Raw genomic sequence first — 17989 nt, forward strand, 5'->3', positions numbered from 1 at the left:
TTGTTTAACAGTTGCCTAACTGTTAATGAATAAGTTAAATATTATGCAACTGTTAAAAACAATAATTCAGATATATAAAATGACACGAAAACACTCATTTAATTATATATTGCTATATTTTAATTTTCTAACTCAATTATATAATTGGAAATATATCCTTAATGGGAAAAAGAAAACAATAAAATTAATAAACCTGTCCTGAATTTAAAGTTTAACTTTGACATCTTTTTTTTTCAAATTTAAAGAATTCCGTTTATCAGTTTAACTTTGACATCTTAATGATGACATACAGTGAATAAAACATGAAGTATGAATGAGCCCAAAATTTCTAAGTACTCCTGGAATTCTCTCATAAGAAATACAATAGAAAAAAAATTTAACTTTAAAATGTCTGTTCATTTACATCTTGCTGATACTATATGGTGCTAGAAATGATGAAAGATAAGTTGACAGTAGACTTGTTTTTTTCAGAAGAGATGATTTCCAAAAATTTTTTAAAAGAATAATTATTTGTATGCTACCATACTGAGATATGTATAGACACAGTTTTCATTTTGTTCTACTGCTCTCTGCATTTTTATACTGGTATTGTTTCATTTGGGTATAATGTGACCAACTAAAATGTGGAATATCTACCTAGTGACTACGAATACATCATGCTCAGCACTGGTAAAGATAAGGTCCCTGTTGAGGATGGAATGTCAACCTAACAGGGATGGCAGACACACAGAAAATATTCAGCTGGTTAATTCATGCAAAGCCTATTAGCACAGTGAATGATTTCCTAGCAAATGTTAGCCATTTTAGTAGAAGAGCATAATAATCTGTTCATAAATTATTAAAAGAGCAATACAGACAGCAAAAGTTTTTAAGTATTCTGAGAAGAATCAAGTATTTTATTTCTTTTCCATCTACATTTACAGGTACACGGCCATATTATTTCTCTAAAGTGATTATGTGTCACTGCTGAATAAAATGTTTGCATTATGCCCCCAGGGGACATCTGGCAACCAGGAGTTATTTTGTGCTGTTGGGGGCGGTCCTAGAGGATTTTAGTGTAGAGAGGCTAGAGACACCACTAAACCTATAATGCACAGGACAACCCCTCACATTAAATGATTTCCCAGCTCCAACTGTTAGTAATGCTGAGAAGAAACCCTGATGAATGCTATGGTACCAGGACAGTACTTCTGTTCACACAGAGTATGAACTAAACTTTACTACTACCTCCCATGAGAAAGGAACTGTGGACAGTGCTTCACATGTTTCACTTAATTCTCACATTAATCCTGAGGAATACTGATTGCCCCGGCTGAAAAAACTGAAAATTAGGGAGACTAAATCATTTGCTCAGGCCGACAGAGTAATGCTGGCTAATCTGTCTACTACCACGTTTATTGGAGGTAGATGTGATTTTCTTCTTGACTTCATTATTTTAATACAGACCTTTGCTCCAGGTCTCCCAAGTGTTCTACTTGGAGCTGGTCTACTTGCAATGGTAGCTGCTATAGCTGGAAACTTACAAATAGAAACTCACAGGACCAGTCACCTGTGCTTGTGGAGAAGTGGCTGCTGTCTCCCATGATAATAGCCAACATTCAAGTTGTTTTTTTTTTTTTTTTTTCAGGGAAAGCTCTCCAGAGAAGAATGTAAGGAACCGGTTTAAACCAGCCCCCAAACAATCAACCCCTCTTCTAGATGTCCTGGAATGAACTTGCTCTTTACAATCTCACTATAATGCTATATTTGCCCCAGAAGCTCCCAATGCACCATTTTTGAACATATGAAGAAGATGATCTCAAAATGCACTTTCATAGAAATGTGTGCTCTTTGACATACAGACAAGTCTCCCCAATTAGATTCCCTTGCCTCCTTTTTGGGGGAGATACCACTTTGGGAGTCACCCCATGCTCTCCTTATTTGCTGCAAACCTTCTTTCACTCTCTGATTTCCTGGTTGTGCTCATTGGCTATGCACCCACAAAACAGCAAAGCCTTAGTCAACACATTATTTGGTTCAAGTAGCATAGCCTGAAAAGCAGAATAAGACTCTGACAATGTATGAAATTCAAATGAGTTATTTACAAGAAATCAAATGTGAAAATAAAAACACCAAATAATATGAGTTCAAGTGATATTTTAAACCTATATGCACATATGAAAATATATACATATATGTATAGAGAGAGAGAGAAAGAGAGAGAGATATGTAAGGGGGGATGATATCTATATATCTCCATTCATTGGTAAATTTCAAAGGAGAATAAAGAGATTCTCTCTGAAACATGTCTGTAGGAAAAACATACTCACTGACCATATTACAAAAATATATACAAATTTAAAGCTAAATTTGAGCTGTGCCAGTATTGGCAGCCAAGAGGGGAAAACCGGTGGTTGTTGTGGCACATGCTGTGCACTGTGTGACAGGTTTATTTGAAATGTTACCTGGATGTTTTCCTTCCTTCATTAGTTTACTCATTCATTAAAAAACAGTTATGCCTACTGTGTCCACTTCCAAAGACATGATGCTACACAATAAGAAAAACACAGTTCCTGTACTCACAGAACTTATAGTTGTGGTAGAATGAAATAATGGTCACATTTTTGTCTTTACCCTCACCCAACAGAAGGAAAAATATCTATGTCTCCATGCTTTGAATCTTGGCAGTCCTGTAACTAGCTCTGACCAAGAGAATGAAGGAAAAGTGTGGGTACTGCACACTGGTTTCAAAAAGCGATCACATTCTTTCTCTCTTGGAACACTGCTGCTGTGTGAACCAGCCTGGGCTAGCCCACTGGAGGATGAGAGACCATATGGAGCAGAAAGGGGCAAGGCTGGCTGAGGCTCCCCTCGACTAAGCAGCACAGGCTGAGCAGGCGAAAACTTCAGAGATCAGCCAGGCAAGTCCAGACAGATGATTATACAGCCCACGGACTTGGAAGAAATAATGAATGCTGGTGTTTCAATTTGCTTTGTGGTGATTTCTTATGCAGTAGAAGTTAACTAATGTAACAGTTTAGTAAGTAGGAAGATGAACAGGTTAAAAAAAAAAAAGTGCAACCTAGTAAGTGTTACGGGAAACGGAGAGTATGTGGGGCATGAGTTAGTTATCTTGGTAATACAATTCAGTAATTACACTCCTGCACTGACTGGCTTTTATTCTTATTGTCTTATTCAATTCCCAACTGAACAGAAGAAACAAGTACAGTTCGTCAAAAATACTTTGCTGTGAGAACAAAATTAGAACTGTTAAAATTTTCAAAATGCAAATATTATTCAGTCAACTTTTAACATTAAGTAATGATGACATTATAAAATAAGTGATGATGTTTTAAATTTCCTCCGCTTTCTAATCTCTAAAGCCAATTTATCATTTCTTTTTTCTTAATATATTAATTTTTTAGTTGTAGATGGGCACAATACCTTTATTTATTTATTTTTATGTGGTGCTGAGGATCAAACCCAGGGCCTCGCACATGCTAGGCAAGCACTCTCCCACTGAGCCACACTGCCAGCTCCCAATTTATCATTTCTGATGCAGTAAACCCTATTCTTGACTCCCCAATTTCTGCCAATATGTCATTCTCAAGCATCCAGTCAATAAGCAATTTCTGCTGATTCTTTTTCTTCAAGTTGTGTCTTGACCTTTCTTTCCTGTCCATTTCCACTAGCACACCTTAGGTGAGACCTTTATTGCCTCACCCTGAATCACAATAACAGCTTCCCTACTGTTCTTCCTCACCATAGTCTTTCTTACACATCTTTCATATTTTTGCTATATTACTTAAAAGATTAAGTCCAAGGACCACAACCACTCATATCACACAATCATCATATTATGTTAAATGATATTATAGTATAAGCATATTATAACATCACTTATTACCGTGTTCCAACCAAAACTATTACTTCAGGCAGACTGTTTATTCAAAAACGTCTTGCTCATTTCCATCTCTTGTGTTTGTTTAGTGTGCCCTACATCCTGAAATGCCATCTTTCCTATCTAAGTATTACCCACTCTTCAAGGCTCTACTTAAACCCAACCTTAACCATAAAACCTTGTACTTTTCCTTATAATTTATAGCCCTGTAATCCACATTACGTCTAGAACACTTACAGTCGTGGTGATTCTACACTTTACAGCACATGTTCTACTGCAACTTAATTTTTCCTATATATTTAAAATCTTCTCAAGGGAGTATAAGTGCCTAATATAAATGGGAGTTTTGCTCTTCTGTACTTCCCAACCAGCAGACATAAGTATTTTTGATTAATATAGTATTAACTGTAAGAAGCATTGAAATATCAAATTTGTGAAAATATTGACTCCTGGTTTTGATCCTGACAGATTAACAGTTATCTGAACTTGTTCCTTAATCATGTTCAACTGCAAAACTACACAAAATACTTTATGCAATAGGTTAAGACACTGAACAACAGATATCATAGTGCTATATATCATAGGCTATCAGCTCCAAGTCCATCCTTACTTTTTGAACCATGGTCACTTTCTACATGGAGTAGAGCCCAAACAGAGAGCAGCAATGTCACAGAAAAGGTTTACAACAGGAATAAGAGCCTCAGAAATCTGCATAGAGGTCACCTCCAGTCGTTAGCCAAATATTAAGCTATGCTAGTGCAAGACAAGACCCTGAAAAGCCAACTAAAAAGCAAATATTCAGGATATAAGAGTTGAATTCAAGAAGTTACATGGTGCTGAGAGACAATGAAATTGCCACATCCCAGGGTGGAGAGACAATGCTGAACATTCTAAGCATTCAGTTGTGACAGCTCAAAAACCATGCAATGAGAGTTAGGAACACACCCTAAAATTACAGCTATTCTAAATCCATCTTATAAAACCAGTTGATTAACCAGTAAACTTACTGCCTATTACTACAAATTCAACACTGCATAATGGAAGACAAAAACACAAGCTTTCCACAGTGTAATATGTAAAGGCACAATTAAAAATTATAAAGCCTGCAAAGAAACAGAAACATATGACCCAGAAGAAAAAATGCAAAACAAATAGTGAGATTAGCAATGAATGATTTCAAAATAGTTAACAACAATATATTCAACAAGTGTAAAGGCAAAGATGGATATAATGAATGAACAGATACAGAATCTTAGCAGTAATAAGCAAACTTTTTTTAAAAAGAACTAAATGGAAATTCTAGAACTGAAATGAAATTTCAACAAATGGATTTTTTCAAGAACTTTGATAACATAGAAGAAAGAATTAATAAACTACATCAATAAAAACTCTCCAACTTGAAACATGGAGAGCACGCAGAAAGAAATGAAGACTTGCTTGAGTGGTCTAGGGCAAAATATCAAGTAGTTTACATATTTGTAATTTAGAATCCCAGGAGGAGGGGAAAAAGATAGGGCAAATATTTGTACAAATAATGACTGAGAATTTTCCAAAGCTGATTTTTAAAAAATTGGCCTATTATCTAAGAATCTCAAAGATTCTCATGTTGGAGAAAGATAAATAAAACTATACTTAAGCATATTATAGCCAAACTGTTGAAAACTAATGCTAAAGAAAAAAAAAATCTCCAAAGTGTCAAAGAGATAAGAAAGGGCAACCTAGGACCAGGCACAGTGACATATGACTGGGATTCCAGCTACATGGGAACACAGGACCAGCATTAGGTGTCTGCTGAGAGATGCATCCTCCAAAGGGAAGAACACTGTGCTTCACATAATAGAGAGTGGAGGAGCTAGAGGGAATGCACTCCCCCGTCATGAGGAACCCTCATGATCTTAACACCCCTTAAAGGCTCTACCTCTCAATACTATCACATTGGTCATTAAGTTTCAACATGTGAATTTGGAAGGGGATACATTTTTAAACCATATTAGTAAGAACACTATAAGATTTAGGAACAATACCATGAATCAAATGAACCTAAGTCCATGTACAGAATACCACAACCTTTGCAGAATACACACACTCTTTGAGAGCACATGGAACATTCCCAAAGACAGACCACACACTGGGCTACAAAACAAGTCTCCATAAATTTCAGGTAAAGCATACAGAGTATGGACTATGGTTTGGCTAAGGGCCTTCCAAAGGTTCAAATGTTAAAGGCTTTGTCCCCAAGGGTGGCAGCATTGGGAGGTGGTGAAACTTTTGGGAGGTAGGGCCTATTGGAAAGTCCTTAATGCACTTCTTCCCTTTTGCTGCTTGGTTGATGGGTAAGTGGCTTTCACAGCCACATGCTCCTACCCTGAGTACTGCCTCGTTAGAGGCTCCAAATAATAGGCCCACCTGATTGGGAATTGGAGCCTCCAAAATCATGAATTAAAATAAACCTTTGCTTCTTATGAGAAATTTACCTCAAGTATTTCACTACACTGACAGCTGACTAATACAGTATATTACCTAGACATAATGAAATCAAATCAGAAACTAGTAACAGTAAGATACCAATAAAATCCTCAAATATATATGTAATGAAGTCAAAGGGGAAAATGTGCCTCTTAGAATCAATTAAACATAATAAATAATAACCTCATTTGCCCTGTCTGGAAAAAAAAATTTAAATTCTTGCCCTATCATGTTCACTATAACCAAGGGGGACAGGGATTTTCTGAGTGAAGTGATTAGAATGCATTCCAAGTGTTCCATAAGAAACAAATCTTTGCCTATGGTTGTGTTCTTGATCACAGCTAACATTCATAGGATCAAAAAGATGTTTTGGACACATTTTAATTACAGTGTCATTTATATCAAATGGCAGATTCCATTCTAAGTGAAATTCATTTTTATTAATGTTAGGGTAGGACAACCTGCTGAGAATAAATTGTACAGCTATAGAAGCTCTATGGATTATAATAAATTGGGTAAAAACCTGTGTTATCACTTAAGTAACTTTTGATACAATCCTGCTTTCCATTTCCTCTAAAAAACCCATTCAATGCATCTACTTATGATTTGAAGCCTTTCATTCAGGTGTCACTAAAAAAAGGTTTGATATACTGGACTTTGTTCTGACCTTTCGCTTCTGCATTTCTAATGTTACAGGTTTTCTCCTTCCCTTTAAAAACAGTACAGCAATTTAATTTTGATATCTGGCCTTTGCCTTGAGTACCATTTTTAAGTATTTACATTATCAGATTAAGGTAGAAGCAGACTTCATGGATTATGAGTTAAGAGACTAGTATTCATTTGTTCAACTATAAAGAAACAAATCCTGTTCTCTTGACTCTGAATATGATTTATTTTGGATTTTCATCTTATTAACCCTCAAAAACCTATAAAAATATATCCTTTGTGTTTTAGCAGTGCTAGAGGTGGAACCCAGAGCCTTACACAAGCTAGACCATGCTCTGCCACAGAGCCATATTCCCCAACCCCTTGTCCTTTGTTTTAAAAGAAAATGATTCATCATGTGAACCAGCAATGTTTGGTTCTATGTCTATGGCTACCATGGGCCTGGAGGGAGAAAAGGCTGCCTTGAGGGAACAATCACAGCCACGTGCTCCTACCCTGAGTACTGAGTACAGCAAAGACCTTCCAGTTACACATATAAAAATGTAATGATTTGCATGCATCAAAATCAGGCCTTATGCAGGGAGCTCTCAGTCCTTAGATCCAGTTATGAGGTCCTTTCCACACCGACCATGGACTGATATAAATAAACCCTTTAGGAAGAGATGAACTACACTGTCTTATATCTGAGAGTCAGATGTGCATCCTTATTTCTTCCAAGTCTCTTTGTCAGTGACCCTGAAAACTTAGCAATGAAGATAATTTTAGTCTTAAATCCATAAATGATAAATTAATGTGAAATGTGATTTGTTCTATATACTTTTTTTTTAACTAATGTCTTATGCAAAAAACAAAAACAGAAACAAAACAACAACATTCTGTTTGATGAGGAATATCTGAACTGACCGTAGGGTCTTTATCCATAGCAGAATTCTTATTTGTGTGAACCTCATTATTGGCAGTTCAGAGTTATTAATCCATTCAGTGAACTCTTGATAGTCTTATGAGTCATGGAAGTAATGTACACGTAATCCAAGAGTCATTAATGGAACCTCTCAGATGAGCGGAGGGTGCGGTCCTGACTAAGAAGGGGCAGTAGGGGGCTTTTGAGGCGTGGTGATGTTCTACTTCTTGACCACCACCTAGGTTAAGCGTCTCAGAGTGAGACAAACCATTAAAGGTGCACCATTGCGATCTGTGCACTTTTCAGTTAGGTGATTCCTCAACTTCAAAAAAAGGACTACTACAAAAGAAAAATTTAAAACCAAGAAGCATTACATGACCTAAGCTCCCTGATGGTCTAGATTTCTGTCCTGCTCAACACTGTGTTCCCCGTTCTCAGAACTGTGCCTGGCACATAAAAATACCTTGACATACACTCAAATGAATTACTGTTGAAAAACTAAAATCCTACTTATGTTAATTTCTTGATTTAATCATTTTATACACACACACACACACACACACACATGCATAAAACTTCCTCTTGTACAATAAATATATGTAATTTTTATTTTTCAACTGTACTGTGATAAAGCTGGAGAAAATAAAGGAGAAAATAGTAAAAAATTTCTACTACATAAGGATGGGAACACATAAATAATCAAAGGTTCCCTTACTCTACACCTCTTCATACTGCCAATCTTGCTTTTCAGAGATCCTAGCTTTTTAACACTCATAATTTTCTGTGTTTGGTTTATCTGATGGATCTATTCACATATCCAATAATTTTATATCTTTTCTCTTGACTTATCAATTGTAGACATTCCTTCTATGACAGATGAGGAGTCAGCTCAGACTCTATCACTTTCCCTTTTTCCTCCTCCAAATAAAGTTATAATTAATGAGACCTAGCATTGATCTGGAGTTTAATATTTAATTTTATATTCAATTTCAGTCTTAAGTTTGCCATGACTTTCTTTAGAGAAATATAAATAAGAGAATCGTTAATAATAAAATATCTGGATGTCGGGGAAAAAACTAGATTGGGACCAAAGATTATAATTATTATCCACAAAATAGACCATTGATCATATCTTTATATTGATAATGAAGAATGGACTTTGCAACTACTCATGAATTTTTCTTAAGTCAATCTATCTCAATTACAGCAAGAAAAATTGAAGTCTTCCAACTAATGCAATTACATCAAAGAAACACATTATTTTAGAGGTAGATGCCCATTTAATCTAACCCTCTCATTTTTTTTTTTTTCACAGAGAGGTTAACCACTTGCACAGAGCCACAGAGCTTAATTAGTGGCATCGTGTCCCAATATTTTATTCAGTTACTGAATAAGTAAATAAGATAAACCCTGCCCTGAAGATGTTTCGTTTTTTGGAACAAATAACAGACTGGGACAGAATTCCTGATGCGGAGGTCAGGGAGAGTGAAGGAGGACCGCAGAGGTGGTGATGCTTGACCAGATCTGAAGGTTGCGATCAGCAGGAGGGCTGGGGAGAGAAGTTCTCATTCAGGGAGGGCTTAAGCAAAAGCATCCAAAGTGAACAAATAGAAGGAGGATAAGGACATGACAGCTGTTAGAGAGGACTTGGGGATAGGTGAGGAGTAGGGGTGGGAGGTGAGGTATGCAGGAATCCACTTGTAAGGACAACTGAGATGCACTTCAGAAATTAAAGACAATGACCTGGTCAGATTTATACTCTAGAAAGCTCACCCTTACACAGGAAAGAAAGATGCACCAGGAAGCAGGAGATGATGCATCAGAAGACATGGCAGAAATAGGAAGAGAGGGATGCTGGAGTTGAGAAGGATGACTTGATAGAACTTGACAGACTGAAGGAGTGTATAAAGAAGGGCTCTGAGACTGCTAGCTTGGGAAACCCACTGCAGGGCCCACAGTGGGCTACCAACTGCATTCCCTAATGTGCTGGGGGTAACAATGCTGGCGATAAATTTAATATTGCATGTTGATGAGGACATCCTCATGAACATACCTAAGTGCCTTACCATCAGATCCTTTTCTAGACTTGCCTGGAATGGCTGGACTTCTCCAGTTTAACAGATATTTAAAAAAAACCCTCACCTCTCTGTCTCAACAAGGGATTAGACTACCTCTCCAAACAACTTGGACTAACTACTCCTATTTAGTTATTACAGTAGACTTTCTAAAAGAAACAGAATACTTTCCCCACCCATCATAAAAAAGAACCATAATTGCAGGGTAAATGACTGATAATGTAATGTTCTAAAATAATCAGGAAATATTTAAAAGGTTCTGGGTGCTTGTTAAATTTAGTTAAATGTCTTAAATGGGAAATTGGGTAAACTCATGGAGAGAAACCATAAAGACATGTCAAATGAATGCTATAATATGGCACGAGAGCAAGGAAATACATTTAACTGATGCCAGATACCATGTTTTTGAAATTAATTTCCCAGGTGAACTGATGTTTACTCAGTCATAAGAGACTTCTAACATGCTCTTGGAGTACAGGGAGAGTGTCCATGGTTTTCAATTTATCTAAAATAGGATATTATGCCATGGAATGCCTGCAAAATGGTAATATTGATGGGCAACCTCTCTGTTCTTTTCACTCTAACCTCCTCCTTTAACCATGCAATATGTAAATGATCCTTTTCTCTGAAATTCTGATTTATTTATTTTGGTGCCGGAATTTGAGCCTAAGGGCTCTTTAACATCAAGCCACATCCTGACCCTTCTTATTTTTTGAGAAAGGGTGTCCAGAAATTGCTTAGGGCCTTGCTAAACTGCTGAAGCTGGTTTTGAATCTGCAATTCTCCTGCCTCAGCTTCTCAAGTCACTGGGATTACAGGTGTGCACCACCACGCCCGCCTTCTGATTCATTTTCTAGATTATTTTCTCTTCACATTCAAGACTTAATTTTGTATATGCTCTCCTCTTAATCCTTTATCTATTCTTTTATTATCCTTTGTTTTGACCAAATCCATCAAGTCTCTTGGTTTAATAATACACACACACACCCCTAAGCAGACATATTACTTATATATCTTAATGTGTATTCGCAGCCTCAGAAATGCATGAATTAAATGAATAGGGTACAAAACTGCTATATTTTTGTTTCATTTTAATCTGTCTCCTCCCAGGCTTTCTGGTTGGTTTGAAATTAGCAATTTGTGCGCAGTTAAAAAAAAATCTTTTCCAATTCCTAGATTTTAATTCAGTTTTCAGTTTTGACTTTATGTAAATCGACAGTTTTATATAATCCCTTAAAGTGTCTTCCTGAATATCTAATAAAGCAAAATTAAATTTGAGTTACTTTTATTCTTAACCTTCTTCATGTTTCTTCCTTTCTACTTCAAATTTCTTCCAATTCTTCCAACCTTATACATCATCTTGATTTTAATTTTCTAAGTCATAAAAGTACTTGTCTTACATGCACAGCATTACACTACAACTGTAAATTGTAAAGAATTCTTCTCCTTTACCCTCAATACCATACAAGGGATTAGACTACCTCTCCAAACAACTTGGACTAACTACTCCTATTTAGTTATTATAGCAGACTTTCTAAAAGAAACAGAATACATAACTCATTTAAAAGAAAAAGACAATGGATCTTATAAATCAAGTCTTAATGGCCAAACACCAATTTTGTAGGATTAACCCTACAAAATAAACCTATCCTTAAGAATTAGTAGACAAAGCAGTTCTTCAAATAGCTATAAAACGTGTTAGGAATTTATGTTAAGACATCCAAAATTAGTCATTTTTTCATTCCTAAAATTCTCATCTTGGAGGGCATGTTTTCTAAGATAATTAAGTAATTTATTTTCACTATTTAAATTATTTGCAGGCTTGGGAAGAGAACCAGAAAATATATAGACTGATTAGGAAGTCTGCCATCACTTTAATTTTTCTTCTTTGCATGCTTGATATATGTTAGAATCAATATTTGGGGAAAATGAGGGATGAGTATGCTCTGACATTGAAATATGGTTTGTCTAGTTCAAACCACATGACACATAATAAAAATAATACTTTTTGAAATGGCTGCTATTTTAACAAATAAAATGCATCAAAACAATAAAAATATTTTTAATGTTCCAATATTTTCTCTAGAAATGTACTTAATTTATGCAGGTCTTGTTCTTTCTTTAGTTCAAGTTAGCAAAAAGTAAATCTATCCTAGAAACTTCAGTGAACCTCATTTATCAAAATATTCCCATCAAAAAAAAAAGTTCAATGGCTTTATTAAGTCTACCATGAAATGTATGAATTGTCCATATACTTTTGAATAGCACTGTAAAGATTATGACAGAGTTATAGATTTGTTTGCTTTGTTTATGCCCAGAAGCTGAATTGATCATGTAATGGAACATAGAAAAATTTATCATTCTCTGATAGCCATCCCATGGGGAAGTAGAAGCAAGTGCTTGGATTATTTTATTACTCTAAGTAACAAACAATGCAGCTATTCAAGTTCAGAGTACTTTTCAGTAATGACAGGTTAACAATGTACTGGTTATATATGTAGACATTTAATTTGTTTGTTGGCAACAAAAAAGATTTAATATACACATATGTATACACTGATTTTTAGAACTGATTTTAAAAACTTGAATGTGTTTGCAAGGGATGCAAAGAGAGGTCAGGGTCAGAACAAGAATTAGGTGGGCAGGAAAGCTCAGTGAGCAGTGTTCAATGGCTCTGTCTTCCTCAAAGATTGTCTTAGGGCTCTCCCAGAGCACAACACAAGGATGGGAGTGTTGTCATTTTGTTCTTTTATAAATTGTGTCCACAAAGAATAAATGGTCAGAAACAGGGTTTCAAGGTCAATTTTTTGAAAAAATTTCAACTGAGAAATAATGTACAAACCTCACCATGAAGAGGCCGGGATTTTATAGTGTTGCAAAACCGTTAAGCTATGAAAGTGGAAAGTACTGTAAACCCTGCTAACTGCCCATTTGTTTCTAAGGTTTCCCATCTAAAAATTCTAAAAGTCGCAGATTTATGGATGGCAAATATTTAATTCTGGAGGTCATAACACATTTTGTTTGTATTTTTTGGTCGATGAATTTACCTAAGTGTTAATAATCCTTAGATTAGAAAGCAGTATTTACAGTAATGTTTCCTTTTTTGGAGATGCTCATATTGAAACTGCATTTTCAATGGAGTTTAGAGAAATTCTAACTTTGCCAAAAAGTAACATTTTTTTTTATCTTGTACATGCACCATTTATCATTTCAATTACTTTACTGCCTTGCTTGACAAGTGCCTCTAAAACTTTGAAACTACAAAACCCTTTCCAGTTCATAAACTTCTATTTTAAAATGAAATGCTTCCTTTTGGGAAGACACTGGGTACTTTTAAATAATTTACTTGTCCTACTAATCTTCAAGTACACTTTAGATAATATAATATCTAGGAGGCAATAACTATGTTTTGGCTTCTTTCTTACCAGAAGGCAAGAAAACTGTATTTTTTTTCCATAAGCAAAAGTATGCCCATTTTAAAAAGTGAAATAAAAATAACTTAAATGCATTCATTCATTCAACAGTTATTGCTCACTATGCGTCAATAAGCACAATGCTAAGTATTTCTTTTCAATCTAAATTAGATATTGCTTCTTTTTAGCTAGAACTATAGAATTTGTTCTATAGCTATTTTTCAAATAGCTCTTTGTTTTTCTTTTTAAAATAATTTAGGTTCTTCAAAAGAATAAGTTATCCAGAATATTTACATTCTTCTTTAAAGTTTAATACTTTTTCACAGTTTCAAGAAATAGCATCTACAGATAGTTTAAAACTGCTGATATGTGTTGACAGCATGGATCAGAATAAGACCCTAGTCATAAGGTTTTTGGTCTAAAGGTGAAAGAGAAATGAAAAATAATAAGCCAATTTATAATGGATAATTAAAACACAAATATCACTATTTCAATTTCAAAAACAGGCAATGAATTAAGGCAGATGAAACTTGCATTACTGATAAATCTGCACTTGTTACTATACAAGACATAAGGACTAAAAAATAATGGATTTCTTTTTAAAATTTAAAATACAATACAATAGTTTTGATTAATTCTCTAACTTAAACTAATATTTTCATCCATATTCTCTACTCTGATGGTTTCTACAATCTTTAACAAATTACATCTTATATTCTTTTTGCATAAAACTATTAGGCTTTAAATTCTTTGTGGTAAAACAATACAAATTTGTTTCACAATTTATTTTCTAAGCAATTGGTTGATCTTCAAGGCCAGGTCTACCCCCAAAATATAGTCTATTAATTCGCACCAGGGACACCCTCTAAAACAGTAGAGACCAAAGATATGAAGCAATTTCATCCTTATGAACATATTACTACTTTATCCTTTTTCTCTTTATTTAAAAGGCATTGTACACTCATTTAAAAAACAGTACAAAGACAAAAGACATGTTTATGTTGCCTTAACTATTAAGTCTGTGAAAATATCACTCTTACACACACACACACACCCAAATATACACACATACACACGCATATTCAAGGACCAAACTCACTTGCAGGACTATGCCACAACATCCAAACATTCCTGAGGCTGAATAAGTGCCTCTAGTTGTTTAAAACCTCAAATCTCCTAATTTAAATGCTCCTAATGATTTACCTGCTTACCTCTATAGAAACGCCACAATTAGGCTGAGCACTTACAAAAAAATGCACAGCACAAATCATAATTAATTCCCAGAAAACAGGATAAATTGTTCCAAGTGGTTTACTGGTTACCAAAAGACATTGGTCAATTAACCCTGATCAGAAATAAATGTAAATGCAGAAGCAGACATCTACCTTGAAGTGTCCTCCAGTACTGAAATTCTATTATTTTTTTCTCCTCCTGCTTCTTCTAACATGACCTTATGTAATTCATAGTATAAACAGAAAATCAATAAGCCAACCAAACAACAATCTTCCCACTAAAAATACAAGTTAGTGAGACATTTTGCATAGCCATAGATTCATATACATCCATTCCTGCTCCAGGGACTCCTGTATAGTCTGTAAACTAGAAGAGTATAATGTGAGTATTTATTTGTGATCTATCTGCATTCCAGGTATACTTCCTATTGCAGACATCTCTAGGCTCAGAATAAAAGATCTACTAATAAATTCTGAAGACAAAAAATATAATATTTTGAATACTTTATAAAAAATGCAAATGGCAGAGCTGCAGTACATAGCTCCAAACACTTCAAAGCAATAACAACCATAACAAAAAAATTCTTATAGCAACTCAATATAATTATTTTAACATAGTGTTTAAAAATGTTAACTACTTTTCTTACTTTGCCTGAGTTCAAATTAATTGAAGGTTATGAAGTAACCACTTCCCCTAGAAGCCAGAACTTTCACCTCTGCTGAACAGGGGAATACCTCTCTCATAAATTAGGTAAAAGTATGGACTTGCTGATTGAATGGTAGCCCAAGATCCATGCTGCTGCCAATTCATTATCTAGACCTCCTACCTACCACAATAAGCAATCCCTGAAAGTCAAGGTAGTAACTTACTTAATTAGTTTTTTGGAACTCTAAAAGGGGAGTAAAAACAGCCTGCACAAACTTTGGTTTCTCAAACTGTTCAATGTGTTTCAAGAAACAATGACAAGAAAAATGTAAAGAATATGATTACTAAATCTAAAATTCTGCCTAGTTCAGACAAATTGAGCTTTAACCAAATGCAACTCAGTCATCAAAGATGATCTTGTTTAAGAGGTACAAGTAAAAAAGGAAGTGCAAAGATCAAAGCAGTATTTACAAAGGAGAATGACTACCTCTGTACGTATACTCCAGTATTTACTAAGTTTGAAAAATAGGGGCATTTATTCAGCTCAAATGATTGCCAACTGCAGAACATAGGATAAAACTGAAAATTCAAATTAAGGATAACAGGTTGTCAAATTGCCACCAACCTTCAATAGGAAGACACTATTTTGCTTAAAAAGTCTTTCAAACAGTTTAGAAGTAGTTTATCTCTCCCAGCAAATAGTATTTTAGTTCCAGCATTAAATCTATATATGAGTCCTCCTTCATGTTCAGGTTTGTTTAGTAGTCTGCAACCTAGGAAGACATTTTATTTAAACAAGTGAGGGAGAACATTTAGGAATTTGGGGTATATGGATATGGATGAACAGTTTCAACAGATTTCATGTTTCCATTCATTATATATGTTCTTTTTATTTTAGCACTTCAATTAAATGATAAATGTAAAATGCTATAGGAAACAAAGCTCTGTATTTCCTGTCTTTCCAAGTTTATAAGCTCAAAAAAGTACTTTAAGTTTACATAAGTTTTTAAGGCATCAAACATTAAAATAATTCATCTCTAGAAAGCACAAATTTAAAATCAGAAAAACAACTTACTTACTTATTAAAGGCGTTATTTTAATCAAGTTCCCCCTATAAAGTTTCAATAAACATGATTACACAAGAATATTCAGTTGAGGAATTCTGTTAGAAAACTAATTGAGCATCTTGATCCCAAGTTTTAGTATTTACTAAAGAACATCAGTTAGTACAAGAGTCTGTTGATAACACAGCTTTTAAATGTTTTAGTAATATCACAGCCATTACTCAGTTATGAGCTTTATAACAAAAATCTAAGAGATAAATATGGTTATTTCATAAGGAGCAAAGTTAAGCTCTACTTAACAAAGTCCATAAAAATGTCTTAAATCTTGATGACTGAATCCTGTATCATTAAGTCCCATTTAAGGTACAGAATAGACCAATAAATCAGGGCCAATATCTCCATCGGTGTCTATTTTAAAATACCACTAGAAAACCTGTTTAGGATAGGCTTTGTTTATATCATTATTTTTCAGAGGTCATGCACAATGCAGGGTGCCACCGTCCAAGAGTTTTACATAATCAAGTATCTAAACAGTGCTTTAAGGAGGTAATTTCTTTTCTTTCTCAAATGCCAGACATTGAAGGGTAAGTATCAAGTCCTTATTTTTTGAAAATCATCATGCAGGTCCTCTAGCAGGTGAATACTTTATGCCGCGTGTATGCGTGTGTGCGTGTGCGTGTGTGTAAGAGGGAGAGAGAAGTAGGGGGGCTTCTTTTAGAAGTAGGAAAGGAAGGAATAGGATCTCCTGTTCAATTTTGGGGAGCTGGGAAGGACTTTCCTAGCCAAGAGGACTGACAAGCACTTCTGCTTTCATTTCATGGAACGCCCTTAGGTGAAATCTGGCTCTGCACTGCACCAACCACCTTCCCCTCTCTCCTCCGCACCGCAGCGCACCTCAGCCTTCTCGCCACCCCGCAGCAAGAGCTGGAGGTGGGGATTTAAAAAAAAAAAAAAAAAGTTTGCAAGAGGTGCCCTCCGGCTCTTGTTCCCGCCGGTGGAGACCTGAACAGAAATGCCGGCCCGCGAGGCCGCGGCCCTTCGGCCGACCAACCCCTACGAAGTCCGGATGTGCCTTTTCCCCCTTGTCGCCAAACCCATGTGTCTCTGAACTACTGTCAACCTTGTCCCACGGTCTAGCCCAGAGGTTAGCGCTGGAATGAGGAAGTCCAAGTGCTGCTGGAGGGGGCGCGGGGCGGGTGGGCAGCGGGACTCGGGCCACACGTCCCCAGAGTGGCCCCCACTTGCCCGAGTTTGGCTTACCCTGGTGGCGGGTCCGCGCTCGGCCTCCCTGCGCCTGTGGACTCCCCTTCCGCGGCGGCGCGGGCCAGCGGGTTGGGGAAGGAAGAGCGGCGGCCAGCCGGAGCCTGAAGAGGCCCGGTGCGGGTCGGGTCGGGTCGGGTCTGGAGAACGCGCGCGCGATCTCGCCGGGCCGGGTCGGGCCGGGCCACTCAGCGCCGCGCCATGTCCGCGGCGCGGGCGGAGGGAAGCGCAGGGCGCGCGGTGGCCGGGCGGCGGCGGTGCCGCCTTCCTGGCCGCGGGGTCTCGGGCCTGGGCTGCGCGGGGCTCTCGGAGCCCGGCCGGCGGCGGCGGCGTACAGGCCGAGGGCGGCGGCGGCGGCGGGAGGCCGGACCGACGGGAAGGGCAGG

At 36.6% G+C, this 17989-nt stretch overlaps 1 protein-coding gene across 2 annotated transcripts in view; it reads right to left on the bottom strand.

Annotated features, from left to right (window-relative positions):
• Nucleotides 1-17737, bottom strand: part of Nfkb1 (nuclear factor kappa B subunit 1) — a 116808-nt gene extending 99071 nt beyond the window's left edge. For both annotated transcript variants that reach the window (XM_005325744.4, XM_005325745.4), the window contains exon 1: nucleotides 17604-17737. The gene's annotated coding sequence lies outside the window, so the exon portion shown is untranslated. The remainder of the gene's footprint in view (nucleotides 1-17603) is intronic.
• Nucleotides 17738-17989: the final 252 nt, after the last annotated feature.

The sequence above is a fragment of the Ictidomys tridecemlineatus genome, chromosome 9, assembly GCF_052094955.1.
Source record: "Ictidomys tridecemlineatus isolate mIctTri1 chromosome 9, mIctTri1.hap1, whole genome shotgun sequence".
Classification (NCBI taxonomy): domain Eukaryota; kingdom Metazoa; phylum Chordata; class Mammalia; order Rodentia; family Sciuridae; genus Ictidomys; species Ictidomys tridecemlineatus.